Below are 23,734 nucleotides of genomic sequence, written 5' to 3' on the forward strand. Positions count from 1 at the left end.
GTCTGGTACTGGTGATAAGATAGAATATAAAAAAAAATTGCTCACCAAATCTATTTTGCTTGAATAATCCTCTCCGGCAGCCGAACACATCGGAATGTGAATTTCCGGTGATAAACACTCGCCACTGGGCACTGGGAACCGGTATCCCAACAACAACAATAATAAAAAAGAACGAAAGTGCTAAAGCAACCGTAGCAATGGCATCCCAAACGATGACGACGACGAGGACGACGACGACGATGAGGAAATAGATAAATGTTTTCTGTTTCTATTTCACCCCAGGCAGATTTCGTCCTTCCTCGAGCCTCCGAAGTGACCGATTGATGAAAACCCTTTCTACCGTCGAACGGCCGGTCCTTTTCCGGGCCTTGATGCGCATTCGTCTATCTCATTTCCCGAGACCGATGCCTTGGGGCTACCGTAAAAAAAGGTAACCAACCACCAGCTCATTCATGCCCGCTTCTGCCCACAACCACTCGGGCTAGTCAAACGTGGCTGGAGGTTGCTTCGAAGCTATATCGCTAGCAAATTATCTGAGGATTATGCGTCACCTCGAAAAGGGGACGGTTGCACCCGACGTGGTACGTTTCACTTGCGCTGCTACAGTCTCGTTCGTGCAGTGGCAGACGTGGGCTCCTTCCACACGCCACTAGTGCACGGGCAATCGTACTACGAGGAACCGGCACATCGGATGAAAAAACCGGCTAATGGAATCGGGATGAAACCCATCCCCAACGTGTCGCCGGCCTGCCTTCGTCACGGTGATTTTCTCAGCCTTTGGTGCAAATCCGATCCGAAAGGGATGCGTTCGATCTGCTCCATCACTGGGCACGTCTTCGCATTGCTCTACTTTGCCAAGACTAACGTTGGATAGATATTTCTACGAATTTGAATTGACCGCCGGGGCCGATGCTGGTGCAGGCAAATAATATGGCAAAGATATTGCCGACGGGAACAGACGTATGCTCCCTTGTCAAATAAAAGGTGCAAACAGGGTGCTGGGAAAGCTTTCAAACAGTCAGTCCTAGCTCAAGGTTTTAGCCACCAGTCGGCATTATTGAGTGTTAAGATGTGAATAGTTTGCGAAAGCAGTCAGATTTGAATCATTGCCGGAGGGACATTAACAAGGGATCAAATCTGATTCAAAGGGATGCTTGCGTCTATAGGTGCTCTACAGGAGCCATATCGAAATTCTATGTCAATTGCCATAACATTAAAATGAGTATTTACCTGCTTCGAATTGCATATCTTCAGGCGCTTTGTGTTAATTTCCATTCCAACTATGAATTCGCGTAGAATGTTTTTATGCAATCAGCCCGAGCGTATGCTATTCTTCTTATAAAAGCAGTCATTTTTCATTACATTGCTGTTCCCTTTGCATTTTTCCTTTTTGACTAACGGAAATGTTTCTGTTTCTTTTCAGATTTTGCACGAACTGCTTCATCATTTATGGTTTGAAAGTAAGGTAAGTTTTGTTTTTACGACTCTATTTTCTACTTTTACCCCGCTGTTTTTTTTGCCACCTGCCTTCTGCAAAAACTATTGTGCCGTACGGCCAGAAGCCCATTAAAACACCGGACAAACAAGTCATGTCCTGCACTTTACTCGCCCGGCCATCGTAATGACATATTCAAAGATGAATACAGCGCACCGCACACCCGTGTAATGAGACATTTCGTCCGGCGTTGATAAGAAAAAGCCATTAAGGTGGTTTAAAAAGAAATTCGGTTTCATTAAAAGTGACACCAGCAGAAATGAATGCGAAACAGGATGGGGCCACGTCAGCAGCAGCAACAACATTACTGGACGGGTATCAGGTGTACTGTAAAGGAGCGCAAAATAAAACAGCGCTTCCATTTGCCACCCGCCTTCCACCGGGCCATGCGAAAGCCCAAAAAACTATGGCTATGGCGCTGTGGGTAGAAATATGAAAACCACCTTTCAGTCCCGGAGCTTTTATTCTGCACTGTGCGGTACGCGAAAGACGATCGTAAAATGAAACGCGACCCAAAAGACTGATGGGTCCAGCGTCGAGCGCTGGCCCGGCGAGGAACTAGCTAAATTTGTTGAAACACTTACCGTTGCCTGTTCCGTCAGGAACCGGGAAGCTGTCACTCGGTTGCGAGAAGGACTTGTTTAAGATGTGCCCTTCTCTGGTTTTATTGCACCATGCCGACTCCCACGGGGATGGGTGAGTGGTTGTAATTTGACCCAACCGGTCCCAGCCGCTTCCATCATTCGAAGGACGGGTTGTTTCTCACTGGGCAAAGCGGTGTGAGTGAGCATAAAACACGGGGCCACTTCACTTATAATTTAATGACCGAAATTATAAACCAAGATTTGTTGTCTCCAATTAGTTGCAATGTCTGTGCAGTTTGTGATACACTCGGTACATGCTTCATACTTGCCTATATTAGAGAAGGTCTCCCCTTACAAACGATGATAACAAACATTTGTGAACTCATTCGAAGAAAATACATTCAAACAAACATAACTCAATTAAACCGGCGAGCCGGCATTTAAATTCCACCGAAGCGCAGTCTCTCCCACTTGAAAAAACACTTTAAGAGCCAGCTCCTGCGCAGGCAGGCCGGCACCGGTCCCCTCGCCCTAGAGACCGGGGCTGCACGACGTCGACCTTACCGACCGCCAATACATCATCTCGGCACACCGTCCTGGTTGCGCGATACTCGGTCACGGTCGATTGAACTTTGGCCAACTTTTGCACTAAGCCACGGGTGATTGACTTGGCTGGGGAATGTTTTCATCGTTATTTACATTGCGGTGGTACGGTTTGGCGCTCACCTCCCCCGGCAGTTCCCCAGCCATTTCATCAATTCGCTAAACGATCGTACAAATCGTGACGAGGTTTCGTGTGGTGCGGCGGCAGCGAAAGGGGAGGGGTGCAAAACTTTTGCACCCTTCAAGGGCGATGGTTGGAGCGTTCACCCTCACGCAGCACACCGCTTGTGCTTGTCTGTTCCATTTCAGGTGTGCCTTTCATTTTCAAAATCTTCAAACTACTTTTCGCTTTTCATTGTGCTTGTGCCAGGCCGTGGGGCTCTTGGCGGGCCGTGCTCAAATCCCGCCCCCTCCCCCGTTTTAGCTGACAGGTACAACACGAACAACACACACACACACGCACACAGGTGAGTCGCGCTGTTCGAGGTGGAAACCTTCCGTGCGAAAGACTAATCCTCAACTCGGTCGACGGTGAGGCACGGCTGTCGTGTGCACACGGGAAGGCTGCAAGCAACATGCACGATTGCCAGCCAGCGTGTTTGTGTGTGTGTGTGTATGTGCAAATAGTCACGAACCTTTTTTTTCTGGAGACCGGTGAGAGGCCGGCGGGGCAGGAGCGGCCGTTGAACTGCGGGAGTCATTTGCCGCTTCTCACGTGCCGACAGCGTTTAATTAAACCCCGTGGGTAAATATTTTCCCTAACTGCCAACCGTTCATGGGTTTATCCTTGCTGCCTCTATCTCTCATCTCGCCACGTTTCGTTCCAAAGAACCATTGTTGTCGTGTGTGTGTGTGTGTGTCTGTTTTTTTATTAGCAGACATCCTCAAACACGCGCGCGCCCATGCAAACGGGGACTGAACACACCCACACCCACCCAAGCCAAGCGCATCCCTCAAGAACCGGTGTGTCAGATTTATGCTGATAGCGGAGTGGGCTCGTTTTTCTTCTAAGCGAAAGATAATCAACAAAAACCGAGCCCGAAACGTTCGAAACGTAAGTGAATCTACCCTTACTGGGCAGGGCTGACAGGGCGTGCTAGCGGGGTATCGGGGCGGATGTTTAACGAACCAAATGCTTCCGGTTTTTGTTGTTTCGCCTTTCGCCAATTGCCCTCACGCTGCCCTTCCCCCGCCTGTCACTGCAGGGAGCTTCTGACTGTTAACATCTTGTTAAAATGCTCCGTATCGCTCGTCGCTGCCGGCACTGGCTCGTCCATTATGCCGCTCCGGGGTAAGTGGCTTGCCCGAGGATATTGCATGCTTTTAGCCAGCCACCGTAGCCTAAGGAAGCAGCAAGGCGATGTGGTGCTGCTTCGGGGCTTGTGTTGCTGCTATGCCTCCTGGGAGGAGGGGGAGTCTCATGTGCCACTTAATTTACACACCTGATGGTGTAGTTTCTTTCGACGAATTATTAGGCTTTCACCGAGCTTCGAAGGCTTGATGGTCCGAAATGCGATGGCAAACTGCTAGCGCAAGAGCGAGCAGTGGCACTGGGAAGCTCCTTAGACCTTAAGTGGTGAGCGCTGCAAGGACACAGGTATGGACGAACAACGACTTTATGGGCGTAATTACAGGAATAGTTAAACATACACTTGACAATACAAGCAGCAATCTATCAATGGGAAATATTTAGTGATTGTATGAAAGTGAACGTTCAATATTGCTTTTTTATGACTACTACACATATCATTCAAAGCTCTTAATTTGGCTATAGCACTACACATATCCTACACCATCAAAATGTACAGCATGAGATACTAAATGAAGCTTTCCCAATTGACATTTTCGAGTTCTAAAATCGAGGTTTCGAGCTATTTCCCTTAAACTGGCCCCTTAATCTTCCTTTAAACTGCACCAGTTTAAGGGACTTTTGGAACAAGCCCTTTAAAATCGACTTTGAAGTGTATTTTTCGATGCTTTCTTCTCTATCCTTTGGAAAATAACGTTTCCAATGCTTGTTACTGATCGTATAGTTTGTTTTATACAAAAAAAACCATCAAATTTTCACCAAATAACGCCGTACGAAATTTCCCACTTAAGTGACATTTGCTCGAAATTGTTCTCCCATATCTGCTCGATTAGTACTCCATACGCTTGAAATTGTGGATTTGTGTGTGATCAAGTGTGTTGAAAGCGCCAAGATTTGGTGAGTTCGTAAGTTAGACGTTCCTCTATCGATGGTCGATGTCGTCGAGCTCATTTTTCATTCATATGAGCAACCATGGTTTTTAGATGAAAAACAAAATCGAATTTTGTGTGACGTTATTCTATAAAAAATGGGTGTTATTGAAGTATAAAATGGGAACATGACCAACTATAACGATAGGAAACATCATTTCCGAGCGAATCTAGAAGAAAGTAACGAAAAAGCCGCATCACAGTTCATTTTAAAGGACTTTTTCTGAATTCCCTTAAACTGGTGCAGTTTAAGGAAAGTTTAAGGCTCCAGTTTAAGGCTCAAATTCCCGATTATTTGTGCTCGAAAATGTCAATTGCGGTGCCTTCTTTTTTCGCCAAATATTCAAGCAAATTAATCTAAAACGAATTGGACGCCATCTTCATCCAATAGAAGAAGATCATTCGCACGCACAAACGAAATTTTGATACTTTCTACACGGTTTATCACACGCAAATCCATATTTTTTTGGTATCTCGAGCATCATTCGAGCAGATCAAGGTTAAAAATTTAGAACAAATGTCACTTGGGTTATGTTGTTCCCCATTATTTACACATTAAGAAGTATAGGAAGTAGTTTTGATTACAATGCAGTTGGCGAAAGAAATATTTTTTTCCTTGATGTTTTTCTATTTGACGTAACGTCCTACGCGGACATGCCGGCCTATACAGGCTTTCGAGATTTAATTCATTACCATGCAGGCGGATAGTCAGTCCATCCAACTGGTGGATTGTCCATTGAAGGCTTGAACTCATGACGGGCATTTTATTAAGTCGTTCGAGTTGACGACTGTACTACGGGACCACCCCAATTTTCCTTGAATGTTAAATACGACAAAAAAGTGTAAAATATGGATTAAAAACTCATAGTTTCACGGAGATTTTCACTCGATCACTAAAGTTGTGTAAGTAGTTAATCAAAACTGATGTGTATGATACTCAACGAAACGATTGTTCTTGATGACTTTTTCCAAATAATGAAAATGTATAGAAATAAATACTCTATTCAATAATTTAAATCACAGTAAAAAGCTTCCAAGTAAAATCTAATTCATGTTACACAGTACCACACGCTTGAATTCACTGTGACTCACAGTGCTGACACACTGTTTTTACTCTTTTGTGATTTAATGATCAATCAGAGTGCTAGCGCTGATGGAGGAGCATCGTTAAAGCGTCATATATGCTTTTCTGCGCGAGTTTCATCAAAATTGCTACCTGGAAAAAATCAACCCATTCGATCGCTTTTCTTTCAGCCACACATCTCCAGTATAAACGTTTTTTGGTCTCATTTCTAAGAAATAGCACTAAGTGCATTACGATCTCTGCGAGCGCACGAAATTGTTTCATTACACCTAAACACGATTTATGATAATTAAACTCATCCGGAGCATATTAATTAGCAGTTTGCTGTCATCATCACCATCGAGACTTAATGTTTCAGCTTTAAAAAAAGGGCAACCCACCCTTGCTTTCTAGGAACAGAAATAACAAAACTCCATTGCTCCCGACCGCACAACTTTCCCATTGCGTCGTGGGCGTCCCAGAGCGGCAGAGATTTCGCTATTTTTCGACGTCACATTCACACACACACATACATACACACACATTCAGTTTTTAATTGACAGTGTCACCCGGTTCCGACCTCAGCAGACATTACCGTCTGACAGGCGAAACGATTCATGGCGCTTCGTGACACGCATTCGGTGAAAATTCGTGACTGGCGGTGAACCCTACCCTACTCTACCCCGGCGACACTCTACTTGCGCTGTCTGGCGGATCACGCGCGTGGCTGTTGGCTGTTGATTTCGGGACCGGAAAGACAAGCACACCGCTGCTCCTCCCAGCGTGTAATCAACGCCTCCCAGTTGGGGTCGACACAGGAACAGGCGCTTCACCCGTGCAAAACTCGATTTGCAATCAAATAATTTATATGCAAATGATACGAGTACATCACCGCCAACGCAAATGGGACGGAGGAGCGTTCAGCATACGCGCGGAAGCTTCCCGTGGCAAACATTTCGTACTTTGACAACAGTTTCTCGCCCCTCCCGTCTGCCCCGCGCCGCCACAGAGCTTTCTCTCGCACCATTGTTTCGCTTGTTTCACACTTGTCAGCAGTTGGGCGATTTTGTGGTGCTTCCAGGCGGAAGTCGAGCGAATCGGTCGGGCCCGTTCGGTCAGTGTGTGTTTTAACCTTTCAATTTGTGAGCGCCACACGCGCGCACAAGGTGACAATTTTTGCCGCCCCACGTGCCACTTTATGCTCACGTGGCAAATGGCAAATCAACACGGGGGGCGTTGGTGCGCTGGCGAAAAATCATCAAACGGTCACGAACGGTTAATTTCGTGGATTTGTGCTGCAGTGCTGCTTTGATCCTTTGCCGAACGTAATTGATTTATAGCATTATTGCTTGCCTTTTTGGAAATTAAAAAAAAAAAAACAATCATACCCTAACGTGATAATAGAATTGGAATTCCTCTTGGAATACCTCTGCACAAACTGTGCCGGTATAAGTCGTACAAAAATCCGAACAGTGATCGGGTTACGCTCTGATTAATTCTGATTTACACTACCGAAACGGACGAAACAACCACCCTTGCTCACTAAATCTTCCGGCGAACGAGCTCAAAAGTTACATTCAATTCCGCTTTATAGCACTGCGCCCATCGTTTGGTGACTGCGGGCTTTGTTTTTTGTTACCTCCGGTCAGCGCCCCGCTTGGATGTTGCAAAACGTTACCTTATGCTTATAGCCGTGCTCTCACGCTCTCCTCCTCGCCGTCGGCCTCCCCGTCCAGGCCCAGCACGGACGGAACCGTAAATCTCCGACACTGACACGTACGATCAGGTGTACGAATCTGCACCATTTCCATTACTCACTCACTAACGAGGTTTACTCGACACGACACGACAACAACGACTCCATTCCATTCATTCGTCTATCTGTCAAAGGCGCACCAGCGCACATTCATTTGCGATGGCCATTTGGCTGCCACTATGCTGCGGCGCTGGCGCTACCCCCACCGTTCTGTCGGTTCTTTGTGCGAGATTTGTAGTTCGCAAAACGAAAACAATCGCTTCAAAGCGCTGGCAGGAGTACGGGCACGGCGGGCACACAACAAAGGCAAAAACACATGCTGACGAGGAAAGAGCACAGAACAGAAAGAAAAAAATAACTCTGCTCAGCAGTAATATCCATCCCTCAAAACGAATGTGAAAGCGTACGAATGTGAGCATAAAGGCGTCTGGGAGGCAAAACGTGGCAAAGCGCGCGTGTGTGTGCATGTGTGTTGTTCACATGTGCGAACGAGGTAAATAATAATCCCTGCAGTGTGTAACGGTGGCGAAGATGAGCCACTTCTTTTTTTTTTTGCATTTGTGTTGCTGCTCATGTTGTTTGGCCCTTCATATCTTGCCCAGCCAAATGCTTCGTTATTCGTGGAAAAGGGGGAAACATGTTTATTCTCACCCGGGAGCGAGGGAGAGAAAGAGAGCGAGGTGCTACTTCTTTGTGCTTGGAACTGCTCGACGCTACAACCTTTACACTGATGTGCAGCGTTATTAAATGATTCATTGTACGGGAACATACCGGGGGCTTGTTAGCCTTACCCGAACATGGTTGCATATTGACATGGAGTGTGAAAGAAAGAAGCTTACTGTTGCAGAAAATGGGCCCTGTTACTAGGAACAAAGCAGGCAAATCATTTACATGCTACCTATTACCACCTTAGGCTAAAAGGCACAGAAACCCTGAAAAGCAACATTTTAATACCTTTTTTCTAGAAAAGGGCCAGAAGACGCAAACAAAGCCGACACAAAACCACACACCTCATAGAGCTTCACTACGAGAGCAAGCTCAATGCGTAGCGAGTACCACTTCCAGTTTATGGGAAGATTATGCATAAAGCAAAGCATAATTTATACGCTTCAGCTTTCCATACTTTCAAGCATAAATTCATACCAAAGAAGCTGGAACACTCGCTTTCCAGCTGCAGAAGCAAAACCTTCTAACCGATCGATTTTCTGCCACCAACCACGCATCTGTATTCAAAAATCATTAACTTTCCCTTTAACGAACATTACCTGTGCCATAACGTACTGGGCGCCTCCATTAAGACCAGGAGTAAGTGTGTGCGTGCGTGTGCTTTTGCTGCTCCCGATCACGTCCGAATATTTACGCGCACTGAAATTGTAATAATCGTGCAATAAATCACACCGTTAATGAACTGCCACACTCCTGGTACTCCCAACTCGCCGGCCCATTGAACCCCGCTGCCCGGGTGCGCTTTAATTTCTTATAATTTAAAGTCATAAATTACAACCTAATTTTTGCGAACCATTTACTTTACCATACACCATGCCGGTTTTGGCCGCCTGCTTTGGCCGCCTGCTGTATCGGTCGGCTAGATGAAACGCAAACGATTGGAGCACTGGATTGGAGCACATTTTTCCACGCGCTTCCAAGCCGAACAGAAGCTCCCAGTCTGTGCCCCCCGGAGCAGGGACGACGAAGACGAAGACGAACGACGGCGAACGAACGAAACAACCTGGTGCCGCTCAGCCAAACGGAACAGCCAATCATTTGACCCAACCTCAGTGCCGGGACAATGCCGGTCGCTCATGTTTTGCAAGGATTAATTTATTCCAGCTGCGTACCCATCGGAACGTGCGGTCATGTACACACGCAACAGCGCACAATATTTACGGCTCGCTCGTCAATGTGAGCCGACGGGTGAACATGGAACAGGAGAAGGAGAAGAAGGAAGAGCTGGCACTGGCAAACAGTCCAGGCGAAAAGCAAACGCAACACACAAAAACACCCACCAACGGTAAGAAGTTTTGCTTTGCAACGGCCATAGCACAGGGGAAGGAAATCTAGAGTACCGATCTTTTGTTGCGCTGTTCTAAAACGTCGGCAGCCCCTTCGGGACATGGTGAAATGGTACCGCGAAATGGGGGAATAAATTCGAAGCACTTGTGTAGCCGTAATGGCGAATCGGTGGACGTGATTCGGTTTGACATTTGAACCATCCGAGCCGATTTTCGGTTGCGTTTTTGGTTCATTGCGTTTTTTTTTGCGCAACTAGTCATTGGCATTGGGTCGTGGGCCGGCTTTGGGTAGGGTACGTCAATGGAAAGTATTTACTTTCCTATACCAGTAGGCCCACCGGGGAGGGAAGCTGATCCAATCTGGATCGGTTTCACTTGATCGAATGCGGCGATAGCCTTTTCTGCAATTCTTTTTTTAGGTGCAGAAACTGATAACATGATTTATATCTAATCAAGGATCGTGTAACAGCGAATACCGTGGAGAAAAAAGCTTTGCGCCCTTTGCTTCGCAAACGTCAATGGAATGTCAATCATTTAGTTTTTTACTTTTTGTTGCGTTGAAAAGGAAAAGGAACTGAATTATACAATCGGAGTGTTTTTGTACCGATGCTAGAAGAAGGTTTCGAGCATATTCCACGATGCGTACATAGCCCAAACAATCTTCGTGATTATTTATTTCGTGATGTAAAGCAATCCAAAATAATCCAAAAGATTATTGTTTAGTTTATTAAAACAAATAACATTTACGCAGTTAAAATATGAGGGAAATGAAATGAATCGTGCTTCAAGTAGATTTAGTCTTAAGGTGTATAACCAAGTTTTTTACAGGGTTTTCCTGGAGATCTCATAATTGTGACACCCGTCATTGACTCTTTCTTATTGGAAGTGAACTTCATATGCTGTAAATTGGACCCTATTTAGACAGGCTCCTTTAAAATTCTTGTTGGATTTGCCCAGCAAGGGTACTATACAGTCCAATTCCCATTACATTATGTTCATTTCACTTAAGAAAAACTCAATAGAGTGTCCCACAGCTATGAGAACTCCTGGTAAACCCTATAAGTTGCTCAAAAGATTGGGTAACATGTTCCAGGCTATCAGAACTTGGCTTTGACTTCATATATATACGATCTTAAGAATTTCAATGCATTCTAATAAGTCTTCATGCACTCTCAAATCTTTTCGAGCAAGTCAATTTAGATGAGTATGCAATAATTCACACAACTACAGTCGACTGTTTAAGCAACAATCTGCGTCGCAAAACGAATCTTCCACAATCGCAGCAAAATCTTGTACCAATCGCATTAAAACCACACTTTGGCAGCAACAGTCGAAGGCTCCACCTCAAAAACTCTGATCCAATTCAACTGTACCCGAGTGCCCCGAGCACTTTAGCAAAGAAACATAATTTAAACTTTCCCATTCGCTTTCAACCGTGTTCCGTTTCCCTTTCGGAAGCGTCCCATTATCGCTTCGACAAAGACCACCCGCCCGCCCGCCATCCAATCGTGATTGGAACCGTCGCTTCGCCATTTACTCATTTATCGGACAGAAATGAAACAACAATTGAAATTGTTCTGGCATTCTGCGAAAACCACGTTACACGTTCCGTCGTTTTCGCCCCCATGCAAACATTTTCACAGTGTATCGGCCGACAAAAGCAACGGTACGAAAGTTGCAAACAGTCTTCAGCAAGAAAAAAGCAGCAGAAAAACCCTTACCGTTGCTCGAAGAAGAAATCCATTTCTTCACCTTTACCGTCTCAGTTCTGTGCGATACTCGGAGCCGATCGGACGTGTTTACGAGAGACTCTACTGAGGGCAATACACAGTGTTATCAGCTATCGTTAGTTTGAAGCAACGACCTCCGTTGCTGTTTTTTTTTTTTTTTTGGGTGAGAGAAAGAGACACTCACCTGGAAACTGGAAGATTGAAGAGTATAGAATTTCTCTCGCTTAAACAGCGCTGCCTCTCGTGGCGCGCACAAGCAAGTGCTGAAACAGGTTTTTTTTCTCTTTCTAATTGATATTGTAAGTAGAAACACTTTATCTAATTTTTCAAACGATTTAACACCATGGGAGGACCAGGCACTGCCTGGGGGGAATATCCCACAACTCCACCGAATATTAGAGGTAGACAAGCACCTATATGGATGGATGGAGAAGATAGACTGGGAGAATTATTATACCTTGTTCTGAGTCCCAACGAGAAGTCTGCTTTACCGAAAAATCCATTCATAATTGAAAAAAGTCTAACCAACCACGCCGGGAATATTGAACCCTGCAAGCCAATCGACAAAGGTTCGAAATATCTGGTGAAGACCAGAAGCCGAGCTCAATTTGAAAAGCTTCAAAGCTTAACAAAACTCATCGACGGTACCAGTGTCAATATTATAGCGCACCCATACTTAAACAGTGTTCAGTGCGTTATCGTATGTAACAGCTTAGAAGGTCTTTCAGACGATGATATCCTATCTGAAATGAAGGAACAAAAAGTAGTGTCAGTGAAGCGTTTTTTGCGTAAGGAAAATGGTGAAATTAAACCAACTAACTCTTTCCTTTTAAAAATAGACGCTGTTCAAGTCCCACATGAAATACGGGTAGGATGTTTGGTTGTAAAAACCCGAACATATTATCCTCGACCAATGATTTGTACACAATGTCTCATCATAGGCCACACTAAAAATAGATGCAATCATGAAACTTGTTGCGCAAATTGCGGTGAAAAAGAACACGGAGTCTGCTCTTCTCCCATCAAATGCAAAAACTGTTCGGGTAGCCATGTTTCACTTAGTAGATCCTGCCCAACGTACATAGACGAACAAATGATAATCAAAATTAAAATCGACAACAGCATCTCTTATACAGAGGCCAAATCCGTCTTTGAAAACAAAAGAGCCCATTCGGTAAACGAGAGAATACAAAACGCACAACAAGAATCTGTGAAAGATCAAATTATAGCGGATTTGAAAAAAAAAGTAGCCCAACTCGAAGAAAAAATGGACATCTTTTTGAAAGCTAATGACAAACTGCAAAAAGATAATGACAAGCTCAAACACATGTATCTGCAAACAATCAAACCAAAAACTAATACTAACACTACATCCGAACCCATCGACAGCTCAGATAACGAAAATACTGCACCGACGCGATCCCACGCACACATCGTAAACCTTGCAAGCAACCTTAACACGCAGATAGATACTGATAACGGAGACAATGCCTACGATAAACCGATACAAAAACGCAAAGTTGACTCATACTCATCCACAGACGAACAACACAGCGATAAAACTATACCGAATACGGACGAAAACAGCTCTGAATTTGTTAAACCGAAAACAACTAGACGCCCGAAAAATCGCAAAACGGACTAATTTGAAATTTATATCTGATCAGCCTTTGATAATAATGATTTGCTATTTCTTCATATGACTTTCAATTCGATTCAAAAAATAATAATATAGATATTTCTCCATATATTATTTCTTGGAATATCAGAGGCATGAACAAAAATATTGACGAACTTAAAATATTAATCAACAAACATAATCCCTCTTTTATCGCTCTTCAAGAAACAAACCATAAGCCTAATACTCTACACCATAGTCCACTGAACAATTACACGTGGAGATTTCATAACAAACCAACACTTCAACACAGCGTGTGTCTAGGTGTTAGAAAGAACATTTCGCACACACAGCTTAACATCTCATCCGACCTTCCACTAATAGCTATCTCTACAAAAGTACCATTTGATATTACCATAGTTTCTGCATACTTCCCTAATAAAATGCACCCCACAAACGAACTTTCTTTATACTTAACACAAACTCTTAACCAAATAAATGGCCCAATACTACTTGTAGGCGATTTAAATGCTTCTAACACGTATTGGAGTAATACACGAACTAACACTAGAGGAAAAGTTCTCCATAACCTTTTTGACCTGAACAATTTACAAGTAATAAAAAACTCGTCACCCACTCGCATATCTCCAAGCGACGGCACAGGATCATGCATTGATCATTGCGTTGTGTCGTCTTGTTCCACTGAACAATTCAGCTTGGTAGTAGAGGAGGATTTGCACGGTAGTGATCACTTCCCCATCCTCATTTTCGATAAGCATGGGGATACGCGGCCAAAGTTGCGACCACGTTGGAAATATAATGAGGCTGATTGGTCTAGTTATCGTTTCCTTATCGACAGGGCTATTGATGGGTCAGCACTGCTTTCGGTTGATAGTTTTTGCAGTATTATTCTTATGGCAGCAGAACTAAGCATCCCACGAACGTCAGGCAAAATTCCCAAAAAGTCGGTACCATGGTGGAATGACTCGGTTGAAAAAGCAATAACAGCACGAAGAAAAGCTCTACGGAAATTGAGGAAAGCCAGCACTATCAGTAACAACCCGAATACTTCATACCTAGCTTTGAAGTACCAAGAAGCAAACCAGATAGCCAAAAATGAAATAGAAAAAGCAAAAAAAGTAAGTTGGGAAAAATTCGTCACAAGCATTGACCCATCTCTTTCATGCAAAGAAGTTTGGAGTATGGTGAAAAATTTGACAGGAAATAGTCAGTTCTCATTTCCAACACTGTTGAACAACAACGAACCAATCACTTCTCCATCCTGCATTGCAGAACATTTTGCACAACATTTCTATGAGGCATCTGCAACTTCTAAATACTCAGCTACCTTCATTCAACGCCACAAATCTAAAACTATATCATCCATATCATTTGTTGATACAAATAATCAATCGTATAACAAACCATTTTCCACAGAAGAACTAATCTGGGCTTTGAGAAAATGTAGAGGAAACTCTGCGGGTATAGACGATATCGGCTATCCACTCCTCAAGCAGCTTCCTGAGCGTGCATTACACTGCCTTCTAGAAATATATAACAACATATGGAGGACAGGTGAAATTCCAAATAATTGGAAAACTAGTCTGATCGTCCCAATTCCAAAGGCAGAAAAAGACAGCTTAAGTGTAGACAGTTATCGACCAATCTCTTTGCTGTGTTGTATGAGTAAAGTCCTGGAACGTTTAGTCAATCGACGACTAATTCAGGAGCTAGAGAGCAGAAATCTGTTAAGTGACAAACAGCACGCTTACAGAATCGGCCGTGGTACAGAGACTTATTTTGCTTGTTTAGAAAACGTTCTCACTGAGGCTAAAAATAAAAATTATCACACTGATTGTGCAGTTGTTGACCTATCAAAGGCCTTCGATCGTACCTGGCGTCCGGCGATCCTTGAGCAATTGAAGAAATGGGGATTTGGAGGAAGTTTACCGCGCTTTATAAAAAATTTCCTAACAGACCGGACCTGTAAAGTACTGATTGGATCATATACCTCTAACATCAAGGTTTTGGAGAACGGTGTCCCTCAAGGTGCTATATTATCACCTACGCTTTTTCTAATAAGCATGGAGTCTTTATTACAAACGATACCTACTAATATAGACACATTCATTTATGCTGATGACATTATACTAATTACTTCGGACAAATCTGAAACAAAAAATAGAACCAAACTACAAAAAGCACTCAATAAACTTCATCATTGGTGCTGCTTGACAGGTCATGATCTATCAACAACAAAAAGTAAAATTCTACATATATGCAATAAATCACACAAACGAACACTTAAACCTATAAAAATTAAATACGATATAATTCCAAACGCAAGAGCAGTCAAAATTTTAGGAGTTATCATTGACTCAAGGTTAAAATTTCGACAACACCTTCTCTACGTTAAAAAAATGATCAAAAGCAGATTAAATATTCTGCATATGTTAGGTTGTGGAAATAAGAGATCGGCAAGACGCACACTTCTCACTATTTTTAACAGTTGGTTTGTTCCAAAATTATTGTACGGCATTGAATTCATTACCATGGGCGATGCCAACTTTGGCTGCAAGCTAGCCCCAATGTACCACTCTGCTCTGAAAAAAATTACAGGTGCTTTTATCACTAGCCCAAACACCGCAGTACTTTGTGAAAGTGGACAATTACCTCTCGACCATGTTGTAGTCCTTAAAATAATAAACCTAGCTGGCAGACTCATTGAAAAAGGAATCGAAGCAAATTCTTTTGTAGATAGAGCCAACAAGGTGTTAAAACAACTAACAGGTCACAGCATGCCCAACATAGCTAGACTCACAAGCTGTTCGACTAGACCTTGGTACGACAAAATCCCCACAATCGACTGGACATTGCAAAAACTAAGCAATCACGAACAACAAATAGTACAAAACTATCAAATGCTCATCGCCAACAAATATAAAATATATAACAAAATTTATACTGATGGCTCGGTCTACAACAGTTCTGCGGGCTGTGGCATAACATCGCCAAATGCTCGCTGTAGCATTAAGCTTCCGGAGAACACTTCAATATTCTCAGCAGAGGCTATTGCTATTATGATAGCAACTGAAGAAGCGACCGTAAATGACAGACCTAACGTTATTTTCACAGATAGCGCTAGTGTTCTGAAGGCATTAGAGAAAGGATCCTTACGAAACCCCTACATACAAACTATCGAATCACTATCAAAAGACAGGTCAATCGAATTCTGTTGGATACCAGGGCATAAAGGAATCGCAGGAAACGAAGTAGCTGACCGTCTTGCGAATGAAGGTAGGATGATCAAAGATCATGTAGATGGAACTATCTCTAGAAGCGATGCATCCTTGTGGTGGAAAGGGGTAATAAATCAGAGCTGGCAAAACATTTGGAACAAATCACCCATTACCAACCTTAAAAAAATAAAACAAACCACGGCACCTTGGAACGATCCACTAGATCACAGTGATCAAAGAGTGGTAACAAGGTTGAGAATTGGACACACCCGACTTACACATACATACAAACTAAAAAAGGAATCACCGTTAATCTGCCCATTTTGTGGGTGTGATACAACGGTGGAACACATTTTAATTAATTGTTTTGGATATTCCGCAGAAAGGCAGAAACACAGACTTGGAGATCATTTGGATATTGTACTTTCCAACAATTACAAGGAAATTGAAAAACTTTTGAATTTTTTAAAGGAAACCAATCTCTACAAACAAGTATAGCAAATATGGATAAAAATATTTATAAAAACATAATTGAAATGAAAAAAGCACTAGAATTAACAAACATTTTCAACTTTCACCAGTACCATAATAACTCTTGTAATTTTTTCTTCTTTTTCTTGAACTCTTAATTTATTCTTTTTTTGTATCTCAAATAGTATTAGCGATTTCTGAATTTTAAATTACGAGAGGCGAATGCAAAAAAGCCTCGTAAAAAAATAAAACAACAACAACAACCTTTACCGTCTTTCGACGCGTTGCCGGTCAAGGGAAAAACGAACCATCTCAACACCGTTGCCACCAGTTGCCCAGCTTGCTGAGCACTTTCCCATAGCAATTCAACCCAAATGGAGACAAATTTTGCGCAACTTCAAACCGGAAATGGCCGGAACCAGGGCACAGCGCCGTGCCGACAGGGAAAGTGTCCGAGAAGCCGGTGCTAGCGCTAGCGCTGATTCGATTCCCGCCCCAACGACCCTTTGTCGTTGTGCATCCACCTGTGCGACACACAATTGCACTTCAAAATGAAGCCCCCGGTTGCTGCTGGGTGAGCAGAGTAGTACGACCGACGCCAGACATCGTCCCGAATTGCGAAGAGTGGATTTTCTTCACCGGCATGCGAAACACTGCGTCGCTACAGGATCGCCGTTCATTTCAATTTCTGCGATGGTTCTGACGTTTGCTCCACTTTCCCATCGTCGCTTCTGCTGGCGGTGTCGGCTGCATTGATTAAATCTCACGATCCAATTACCTTACGCGGCCAATGCACTGTGTGGACTGTTGGACGGTGTCTTCCAACCCCGGGACTACTTCCGCGGCCAGCGTTTGAACACTGGCAGTTGCATCCGGTGCTGAGTTGTGTGAAGTATAAATGCAGCTTTCAAGAGTTTGCAGTTCTAATTGAATCATGGGCAACTGCTGTGCTTTTTGAGGGTTTGCTGAGCTGCCCTGGGATGCTGTAGCTATTTCCATCTAATGTTTATGTCTTTTAAGATTTCTGTCCAACGTGGTGTAACGATGATTTGCAAGTGATTTCAAATTAAGCTCGTTACTATTAGTTCTAGAATTACTAGATAATGTATTCCAAATGTGACTTGTCTTTAAAAATGGCTCAAGCTTGAGTTTGTTTTATTTAAAAAAAAAACTGCTCCAAACTGTCAAACATCTTCCTCTTCAAACATTTCCCTCCTAAAAGTCAATCGCTGTCAAAGTCGCTAAAAATAATCTCAACAATTTTTTTTTTTTGTTTGCTTCCAACACATTCTTTAAACTTCGCACCATGGCCGCTTTTACCGTCAAAGATTCTCCTGCCTCTTGCTCGCTCCCCACGCTCCTCCCCAGCACAACCGTGCAACCCCACGTTTGTCCCGCGTCATTGTTTCGCTCGCTTTTCACGCCACTTAACAGCGCGAAACAATGCCCAACAGCAATTAATGCCCTGCGCATTAAACGGCAACGATGCATGATTAATGTTTTAATTACAAGCAACGCCATCGACAGGACAACTTCCTGCAAACCCGTTACAGCGCACCGCCGCCCCATCATCACCTTCCCTTCTCGTCGCCTCTAATTGTGAGCAGAGAAGAAATGAAGATTAAGATGAAAATCTGCCGCAATGTCGTTCCGCCTGACGGCGTACTTTCGCGCAACAAACGAACGCGCGCGCGTCAGACGGAAAGGATGCGGATGCGAGCTTTTCTTTTATTGCAGCTCCCACCTCCGCGTGTTTTCATCGACGCGCACACACACCACAATACAACCCCCGGGCTCGCTTCACCCGTCCTCTTTCCCTGCGAATGGGTGGTGGGGCTTCCGCACCTCGCACCCACTCACCCTGTCAACTCTCTTTTCATTTGTGCAAAAATCATCCAAATCATGACTGTCACACCGTTCGTCGCCATTATCCTTGGCGCGTGGCAAAGCCTTCCGAGGCCGCCAGTCGTAATCGTTTACGATTAGGATGTTAATCTGATATTTAAATACAGTTTTATATTCCCTTCGCGTGGGGGGTTTCCTTTTCACAGGACTGAGCCCTGTGTGCGAGTGAGACAGAGAGACAACCGAAAAGTCAACACGGAAAGACGGCCACCACGGCACGGTTCATTAAGCCCATTGGTCGATCAATAAAATTGCTTTTTCATTTTGGGATGAGCAGGCAGTTTCGTTACTTCATCAAAACCGGGAAATTCGGTAAGCGTAAAATGGTTGTTTGAAACTCATCATTCAAGCTTTAAATGGATGGCGCGAGGTTGAAACAAGCACATTATATAATTAGACTGGAAATCGCACCCGCTTTGCATAATTATCTTCTGCACCAACCAATCTCAAACCAGCCAGACAGCTCGTATTACAAAAAAGCAACCAAATCCCACCTCAAGAAATTGTAATCCTCCGTGAAGCTCCATTGCTCAAAACAGCCACCGCAGTGGAGATAAATGAGTCCCCGGCATAAAGGGCGATAAATTTGGCTGGCGTACTCTTGCGCTCACTCACACCTCGCTGTGCGCACCACTAATTGTTCGGATGATTAATGAAATTTTGTCACGATTGCCATTGTTTTTGCAAACCCTCCCCGCTTTGCACGACACTGCCGAAAACAATCCTACCCGTACACGGTTACGAATACTTTCGGGCTAAACAATCAACCTAACTGTTCGTGCGCGAATTACATACAACACCTTCGGGGCACTTTTTGTTGTGCGTGGTGCGCGGGCTGTGGTCGAGGGAAAGGGGTAAAGATGAAAGTTTTCTTTGTTTGTGATTAGATTTCCTCGACGTGCGCTACCGGTGCTGATCCTACACAGCACTGTTCGTCTCAGCATGGCGTTGGCTCGTCATGTTTCATGCCAAGAAAGCGCGGCAAAGATCCCGTCCATTTCCACCGCCCCAGGGCACGACGGTGGTACTAAACTTGTGAAACTTTCGCAAGCATTATTCAACAACACAACCTCCTCCAGGCTGGGAACCATTGCGCATCCGCACCAGCACCAGGTCAGTGATGCAAAGGGCACCTAGGCTGGCGTGTGTCTCGGAAACGGGTAGGCAGCAGTGAAGTAGTTTGATTTCGTCTGCCCACCCAAAAACAAATCCGTGCAGCTTCGGCTGGAGCAAGTACGCCAAGTGGAGGGAAGCATTCAAGCACTCCTACACTTCAACCGAACCTCGCACGTACCACGGTGAGAAAAGCTAACAACTGCCAAACAGTAAACATTAGCTTACACCTACCGTAGCGCGTGCACACCTCCACCGGCGAGGCTGCTGCGGTCTCTTAACGTTTTATGCCGCCGCGCATCATTTAGCGTGCAAGCAAGCGTAACAACCAAAGCATTTCGTTGGCGCGCAAAGCTTATGTGCCCCAACCTTCAAAACCCGTGATGCGTATTGCTGGGTGGCACCTTTGCACCAAACTTGCTTTCCTTTTTTTTTGCCCCCAACGAAGTGTCGTGGCCGTGTTGAAACTCTTCCCACCGTGAGATCACTTCAATCGGGTTTTGGTTCACTGGCCGGGATCACAGTTGATGATTATGCTACAGCACAACGATCCTCCCGCGAGTAGTTGGTATGTGTGGGTGACACCCGATTGTGCCGTTGTGCCACCCACAACCACCCACCAGCGGTTCAGCACGAGCGTTGCGTTGTAAAATATTCCTCACCGGATGTCACTCGATTCGATTGCTTGCGGGTCGGTGTTGGTGCGCCCCTCCCATCAATCATGCGGGAAGTTAAAATGCGTACAATAAAGGCGTTATTTTCCTTTCTTTACTACGCTACAGCGTTTCGGTGCGCCCGGAGAAGGATCATAAAACCACACGGCATCGTTCAGGAACTGCTCCACAAAGAGAACGAGTTTGCGAGTTGTGAAATGTAAAAAAATTCGACATTTTCATAGAAAGCTAATCGATTGTGTCAATCAAAATGCTTGGATATGATACAAAAACATGTATGTAGACATTTTTTTATTTGTTGCAATTTTCAGTAGAGAAGATTATTGGCCTTCTATGTATGCAAACTGCAAGCAAATACTACAAAATATGTTATACAATACGTGTCTACGTATGACCCTAATATTCAACAGTACGGATACAATCAAAGTGAAAAAAAATGCTTTTCTGTTGTTTGCAATGCAGCATGATAAAACAGGTTGTGCTTCACACTTTTTTGGGGTAATGCAATCAAAATAAGTGATATATACAAATATTTTCCTTCCACAACGCCACAAATGAGAAAAAAAACCATTAAAAAACTGAACCACTGTCTATTTGTTATAGGGCTCAAAAAACAACAAAAACGAAACAATCACCCAATGTTTTTTATGAACAATCGACATGCGGTAAATATTGCCGCTCGCACATGCTGTATTCTGCCGAACAGCGTACTGCACGTTCCATGTTTGTTTCCGCGAAACATATTTCATCCCATCTTCTTCTACCTTTTTAATCACCAGATCCAACACTCCCCTTAAAAGCCCCCTAATTCCCCTTAAAAGCCACACTTTTTCGGTGAAACGAACCCCCCCCCCCCACCGCCAAAAAGGGCTTCATTTCCATTCCAACGAATTTACCCACCCACCTTGCGATTGATTTGAAGCCGTCCAGTTTCCATACTCCCTTAAGACAAAATCAATACGGCATCGGAAAACTTCACTAACGAACTGCAACCGGCAACGGGAGAGGGAAGAAAACAACGACTCATTTCTCTTCATTTCATTGCGAGGAAAATCCTTTCAAAATGGGAAAGGTGCAACCATAACCATCATTTCACCGAGCCGAAGATGCACAGGTCTGGCGTGAAGCAGAATGGTGGAGCGCCACGGGCGCAGGGAAGCAGCAAAACAAACAAACGAACAGAACGAAACAAAAACAAAAAAAAATACAGCGCACACACTACAAAAACAAACAAATAAATTTCCACTCGCCCGACAACGATAACAAATGGTAATTTATCACGAATTGTTTTCCAATGGGTCCCTATTTATACGGAGGGATTTCATTTTTATGGTTATGGTTTTTGCAGCACGGCTGCAACTTGTGTGGGCTCCGCGCGCACTATATCTGTGCCTCTCACTTTCTCTCTCCGCCTTTCTCTGGCTTCCTCTCTCGGTCGCCGGAAGGCACAGAAATGAATGGTAAAAAGAAACGTCGCACAACAACCAAACCAACGCAACGAGGACACTTTGTGTTGCGCTTCCCGTTTCCGCTTGCAATCATCCGTCGTGTGATTGTTGTTAGTCCGGGTGCGGGGGGGATTTTTTTTTCCACCCTGAAACCCTCGGAAACTATGTGTTCGACCCATAGTTTTGATTCAAGCGAACAGGAGGAACGTGCAAGAAACGATCACACAACAGCAACAAAAAAGGCGCTGCCATCCAAGATAAGGTAGATGACACGTGAAAAGAGAAACATTATTTGACCGGTCGGTCGGACTGGTCCGCCGGCCGGGCCGGGTCGCAAAATGCGCCGGAATGCATGCAATTTCGCCTGCCCAGAAACCAGGCAGTCAATTCGTTCGCCTGCAGCCCGGCGCACACGACATTCCATCGCCTTTGTCGGTGTCGGAGCGGTCAGGCAAGGGCACAGGTCTTCCCTTTCGGAAGACATATTTCGCTGTTCATCCTTGCCTTCATCCATCGCAGGCACAATCCCAATCCCGTATGCGGATGCAACTCTACCGCACACGTGAAGCGGGGAAGGAAGGAAGGCTATAAAAAAGCATACGTTTTTTTTTTTGTTCGAGCCCGAAAGCAACGAACAACGAGCAAAACCGGGAGCGTGTTTAATGTTTTCACAGTTGTGACCAAACACTGTGCCAAAATGCTGTGCCGTTTTCTCCATTTCATGCATGGCCGCACTGAAACATGCCAAATAAAATGCCACACACACACGCGCATACACACATTCACACATACATAGTCACACGCATAGACACGATGTTCAATCGATTGTGATTGTGGTGGGACGGCGAGAGAGAGAGAGAGAGAGAGCGAGAGAGGGAGAAAGTGAAATAAACGAACGTCACGGGAATGAAGACAAATACACGTGGCGAATAAAATATGCTTTACGCCGGTTTTATGGCCAATTTGGTGTCGTCCGTTTTTGCACCCAGTTTTGGCGGTAGATCGGTCGGTAGGGTCGGTGTGTTGGCTGGTGAAAGACCGGCCCCCGAAACGATGCACGTCAGCGAGCATGCATACGATGCTCTTCAAACTTCTAAATGTAATTACCCTTATGGCAGTTGAAGCCCTCTTGAGACTCACGGGGAGAGTGCTACACTCTTTCACTCACTTTTCAACGCGCAACTTCAGCTCGCTGGCAAACGTAGTTACGTGATGTGTGTCTGTGGACCGGGTTCAATTGTACGCCGTTGAGGGAGTTGATGAATATGGCTCGGTTGGAGTGCTCGGAGCAGGTCATGAGTTATCCCGATTAAATTACGTGCAAAACTTACGCAACCCAAGCTAGAAGCGTACGCGTGAAGGCGAGTAGTACATCGCGGCACTGAGTGTAACCCGGGCAACCGTACGAGACGCTGGGCAATTATCATCTTTCCCTCGTTGCTCGCCGCGCACGATGGTGGATGGAATGCTGGAAAAGCACACCAAATGGGTGGCTGAGAAGCTTGCAGTAAAATTAACTCTGCTATTAAAAACTAATTGTCAAATCTCCACTATCGCGGTAGGGTGAACTGCGGTGCCAAGCGGTGTAATCATTGCCAAGTTTCATCGCAAAGTATTAATAGCTGAGCCCGTGCTAGCTGTCTGACATGGGTACAACACTGCACCGGCTCACCGGGGCAACGTAATCGGTCACGTTAGATGGTTGATTTTTTTTTTACTGCTCTTTTGTCACCTTTTTCCTGACCGGCTGCGCGGTGTGCAGCTTTGTGTCTGGGTGGCTATTTT

General features: G+C 44.5%; 1 protein-coding gene across 15 annotated transcripts in view; it reads left to right on the plus strand.

The window, feature by feature from the left end:
- Window positions 1-23,734, plus strand: part of LOC1273326 (dipeptidase 1) — a 127,285-nt gene that overhangs the window by 83,775 nt on the left and 19,776 nt on the right. For 12 of the 15 annotated variants that reach the window (XM_061644820.1, XM_061644822.1, XM_061644821.1 and 9 more), the window contains one exon: window positions 1,424-1,465. The gene's annotated coding sequence lies outside the window, so the exon portion shown is untranslated. The remainder of the gene's footprint in view (window positions 1-1,423; window positions 1,466-23,734) is intronic. The other 3 variants (XM_061644819.1, XM_061644825.1, XM_061644829.1) reach the window with 1 other exon arrangement.

Source organism: Anopheles gambiae, chromosome 2, assembly GCF_943734735.2.
Source record: "Anopheles gambiae chromosome 2, idAnoGambNW_F1_1, whole genome shotgun sequence".
NCBI lineage: Eukaryota > Metazoa > Arthropoda > Insecta > Diptera > Culicidae > Anopheles > Anopheles gambiae.